Below are 5218 nucleotides of genomic sequence, written 5' to 3' on the forward strand. Positions count from 1 at the left end.
AGAAGTATGTGTACAGTAAATATCTAATAACAGTTGCAAATCTATTAATATCAATTGTATTATTTATCTTTCGATATGTTTATGTCGTATTAGTGAATATATTTCATTAATAGTCTTTTTTTAATATCACATGAGTAATGATAAAAACCTTTAGAGATAACTAGATAATACACTGACGGACAAAATTAAAGGGACACTTTTTTAAAACGTCATATCTATGGGAGTTTTCAACCGATTTTGGAGAAACTTCGTGAGGAGTAGTTTTGAAGTGTCCTCTAAATGTGCACAAAGTTGCATTGGCGAGGGTTGATAGGAAGGGGTTAAGTCACCCCCGTAAAGAGGGGCACGTCGAAAAACGCCACTTCTGAAGAGGCCAGGGGTGATGGAAGGGATTGAAAAAATCAAAAAAACCTTTGGGGCGACCCTCCTCGATGCCCTCAACAAAATGCATCCCTCAAAATCCCTCTCGGGCAAACCCACCCCTCACAGCACCCCACCCCCTCCAAAATCCACAATTTTTGGACTTCAGTCCCGAATTTGGACTCGATGCATTCCCTGGAATCTCCTGATCCAGGAAATGCCAACGCCCACGCCGTACGCCCCAAAATCACTGACGGATCCCCACCAACATTTAAGGGTATATAAACCCACGATTTTCGTTGCTCTGCAGGATTAGAACGATAGAGTTACGTCGAGTCACATCACGTTGATCGTTGTAGAGTGTGCTTTAGTGAGATCGGGCTTCAATTTCCCTTTCGATCAAGTTAACCTTATAGATCCGCGAAAACGGTTTATATCTATTACGGCAATTAGAACCACACTCGACCCCCGCATCGCCAGTGCGTCAATACCGTGCAACTTAATGGTAACTTCTACTTTCAATACACACAACCGCGACAACACAACACTTCACAATTGTAATTAGTATAGTTATTTTGAATATATTATCTTTTGTTTAAACTTAAAGGTTTCCTAAATCAATTACCAAACCTTCACGATATAATAAGCAATCCTAGCCTGTGTAACGATCCCACAACATAATAACTTTGCCGCTCGAGTTATTATTAGATTAAATTAATAAGTTGCGAGGCTTTATTCGCGACGCGTAATATACATCAACGATACGATTCAAGCTCTGTGTATTCAACACGAACTCTTAATCTAACCTATCCTGCGGTTACCCTTCTTTGGGAGATACCGATTCCTGCTAGCTATCTGACTTCGCGCCAAAGTCGCTGCATTTTTCCAACAATCTCATAATTCGAACCTTACCCTACGGTTACCATTTACTGGAAAATACCGATTCCTGCAGCTATCTGACTTAGCGTCAGAGGCGTCTGCATTTGTCTCCAATAACCAAGACAACCAAACACCCAACCCTACGGTTACCCTTCACTGGGAGATACCGATTCCTGCAACTATCTGACTTAGCGTCAGAGTCGTCTGCATTATCTAATCGATCCTCAGTCTTCGGCACCATTGATACACACTAATTAATCATATTGCTCCAATTCTCAAATCTAATCCACTCGCTGGGCTCACACGCGCGTCGCTATCGCCCTGGCTCGTAACAGAGTCGAGGTAATCGTAAACAATTGAAATGCCTACTAATCTGTGAGACAATAATGCGACAAACTAACTTTTTTTATTGTTAATTTTTTTTTTAATACAAATTTCACTAACATATTGGTGAGGCTTTCCTGATTAAAATAAGACTAAACACGGTATTGTTATGACAATTGGTTATGATACTAGACTTGTAAATGTTTTCTTTTACTAGACAGCTCTGTCGACGTCGGAAATGTAAGAATATTTCGACTTCAGTAAAATGGCAACAGCGCAGCGTGGGGAAAGGATAGACGCTGTTATGCCAGAATGACAACGTCGCAATGTATCGAAATTCACGTTATCAGTCGTCTTCAGTAAACGCCGTCTCATACCGATTTCCTGAACTAAATTTGGTACGTGACTTGCTCTGCATTATCGTCAAAATGGCAGAACTCGTCTTTGGGAATAATTTCAGGACTTTTCGTTTTTCGTCCTTATATGAGAATATTTAAAGCTGATTGAGCCGTCATTCAGCCCAAAATATGCTAATATAAGGACGTAAAGCGAAAAATCTCGGAGCCCTTTTTACGCCCAGTTTTACCGGTAATGTCACCTAGCTGCATTACCCGTGTCTATCCCCTTAAGAACTGTTCGAATAACTAAGCAACTACCTTACATATGAGTGCGATTGTTTAAATAAAAATGAATGCACTTATCTCAATTGCTAGAATATGGGACTGAAATTTTCAGACTATATTAGATATTAGGTATACTTCATTTTTTACGCAATAACTTTCGCTTGCAATTAGTCTGGATTGCTCTGGACGTTACTGTGGACGCTTCCAGATGTATCCAGACTCTCCTAACAATAAATGAATATGGTTCTTGTCGGAAACCGGGGATGCGCGTTTTAGTCATATACTATAGACTCTATACAGATATCTAGCAGTTTCATGACTTCGCAAGAACAACGTAATATGGCGGACATGGCTTCACTCCGGGTTCTGCTATGAAGTTTCGAAAATATAATTTTGTCGTAAAATGTAGTTTTAAATCAAGCTCGATACGATTTATAAAATTTTTTTACTTTTATTGTACATGCATCGGCGTCGTTCAAGCAAAACGTCTACTTCTCATATTATCCTAGTACCTACACTATCGGGAACTTTAATTTTTAACGTTTACAGAGATATCATTTTTAAATTGGAGCTAGCTTTGAAAGCTAATTACGGACGCATTCAGTAATTTCAAAAATACGAGGTAAATTATCGTTGACTTTTAAATAGCCTTGGAGCCTGAAGGACGTTGCTGGACGAAAAACTTGTTCGCGTACACGCGTCAAATTTCCAAGGAGCAACTTTAAGACGGTAAAGCTTGTTTTACTAATCGTATTCATTTTCAAGGATTACACATATTTGTGCATGGAATGGAAAGAACTGTTTAAATAAAAAAGTGTCGAACGATTCATCAAAAGAACAAATGAAAAAAATAAACGAAAAAACCTCAGAGAGAAATAATTTAATCGAAAACAAATGTGCCGAAAGTAAACAGAAAACAGATATCTTTTCATCTGAAATTATCGCGAATATCTGATCGAACAGATTAAATTATGCACGTATATATATCCAAGAATGTACACCGAATTGGTAAACGATCACCACATTTTTATGTTTTTTCTTCAGCAATTGGTAGAACAAGGTCTAAGTTCACATCACCTGCCCTTATTCCACCTCGTCCCACAATCCCCGCGATTGAACGTGAGCCCAACATCGGAATAAAACTACGGCGAATACTACCCTCATTGCGTTAACGTCTCTCTTCCATCTTCTATCATGGACACCATTTATTTCGATCTTAACCAATGTCCTTTCAGGTTTCGCTGTAAACTGTAACGAAACGATTAGACGTTTAAGAGATGCCGTTGTAGTATAGACATTACTACAGAAACAATTAAATATATAATATGATACATATGATACATATTACGCGTACTACATGAAATTATAAAAACGATGGATTTTGAGTCTCTCGAATTTTTTGTGTATTTTTAATAATTTTTTTCCAGAAAACGATAAATGTTTTTTTTTTATTGATACTTCTATCCAATATATACATAAATAAGACACTAGACAAATTTTCTTATCCAAATATTACGAATAGTTTGCGGTGTACACCGCTACACTCTGACGAAGTTGCTGCTTGGTGGTTGATAGCGATTAAGCTATACGGTTCATCTGAAGAAATAAATATATATATATATATATATTTATAAATTAGACATATAGGTTTACAGCACCACGTAGGGATTTCTTTATGAAGTGTCCCGTTCTATTTTATTTTTATTCATAAAGAATGAAAATTGTCTGTGAAAATGGGAAATAAAATTCACTGGTCCGCCATTTTTTTGTTTAATATCGAAATTTCTCTACGTGATGCTATGAACCTATATGTCTAGTTTATAAATATATATATATTTTTTTTTCTTCAGATGAACCGTATGGCTTAATTGCTGTCAACCACCAAGGAGCAACTTCGGCAGAGTGTCCTTTTAATAGCTGCGTACACCGCAAACTATTCGTAATATTTGGATAAGAAAATTTGTCTAGTGTCTTATTTATGTATATATTGGATAGAAGTATCAATGAAAAAAAAACATTCATCGTTTGCTCGAAAAAAATTATTAAAAATACACTCACTTACCGCGTGCTCACTGTGGTATGGGGCCTTAAGATCCCACAGACGTGGGCCCACGTCACGCCAGAGCAGTCTGTAGGACGCAAATTACTTCGAGGCACTTTTCAAATTATTCCAAGCGTTCAGGCGTTATTTCAAGCACATTGCTAGGCCTAAATAAAGATTGAATGATACATAGTATAAACTATTCTTACCAACGAGTTTAATTATAACATGTTTGTCACTTTGTTTTCAAAGATGTCCAGATAAGTACGTTTCTTCCGAGTACACGACCGGATGTCCTCTCCTAAACATTCGAATATCGGAAAATATACAAAAATTCTGTATTCGCTCGTACATCGTCATTCCCCTGCTGCATAATATGAGCGCTCTCACTTGCGCGTGCATCGCAGCGAAAGGGTTAAGAGTGTTAGCTCTCCGTGAGCTCCTTAGAAACAGCGTACCCGTCGCTACTCACTGGTACCCTAAATTTTATAAATTCCAACCACCCGAACGTTTCTTCATTACTAATTACTTTCGGTTTTTTCCAATACTTTCTGAAAGTTAACTTACCAATAAACATTTTTATCGTGGGTAGAAATCTTCGAAACACATTCTCAACATTTTGCGGAGGAATTCCTTAAGTGTCCCACAGATTGCTCTGACGAGGCGTGGAGTCACGTTATAAGACGCGTGGTATGAAATTCTAACATAGGGTTTTGCGTGTCGACGTTCACATTACGCTGACGTGACGTGGAAGACGTGGGTTAGCGCCATCTAACGGTACACGCTGTAGTTAAAATTTTAACATAGGGTTTCGCGTGACGACGTTCACATTACCCTGACGTAACGTGGGCTGATGCTATCTGACGAAATACGCGTTCTGACGCGTCAGGAGCATATCAAACCTACTAGATTTTCCTAGTTGGAAGGCGTCAGGAGACGAGGTGCTTTCTAGAATCCTTTTTTCCATTTTTAAGAGATAAACTAATTTCAA

General features: G+C 38.2%; 1 long non-coding RNA gene across 1 annotated transcript; it reads right to left on the reverse strand.

Annotated features, from left to right (window-relative positions):
• Positions 1-2867: 2867 nt before the first annotated feature.
• LOC128892352 (uncharacterized) lies at positions 2868-4911 on the reverse strand. Its single transcript, XR_008461072.1, has 3 exons — positions 4795-4911; positions 4437-4706; positions 2868-3434 (listed from the first exon to the last, which is right to left on the reverse strand). It is a non-coding gene; the product is annotated as an uncharacterized LOC128892352 (long non-coding RNA).
• Positions 4912-5218: the final 307 nt, after the last annotated feature.

The sequence above is a fragment of the Hylaeus anthracinus genome, unplaced genomic scaffold (assembly GCF_026225885.1).
Source record: "Hylaeus anthracinus isolate JK02 unplaced genomic scaffold, UHH_iyHylAnth1.0_haploid 12002, whole genome shotgun sequence".
Lineage (NCBI taxonomy): Eukaryota > Metazoa > Arthropoda > Insecta > Hymenoptera > Colletidae > Hylaeus > Hylaeus anthracinus.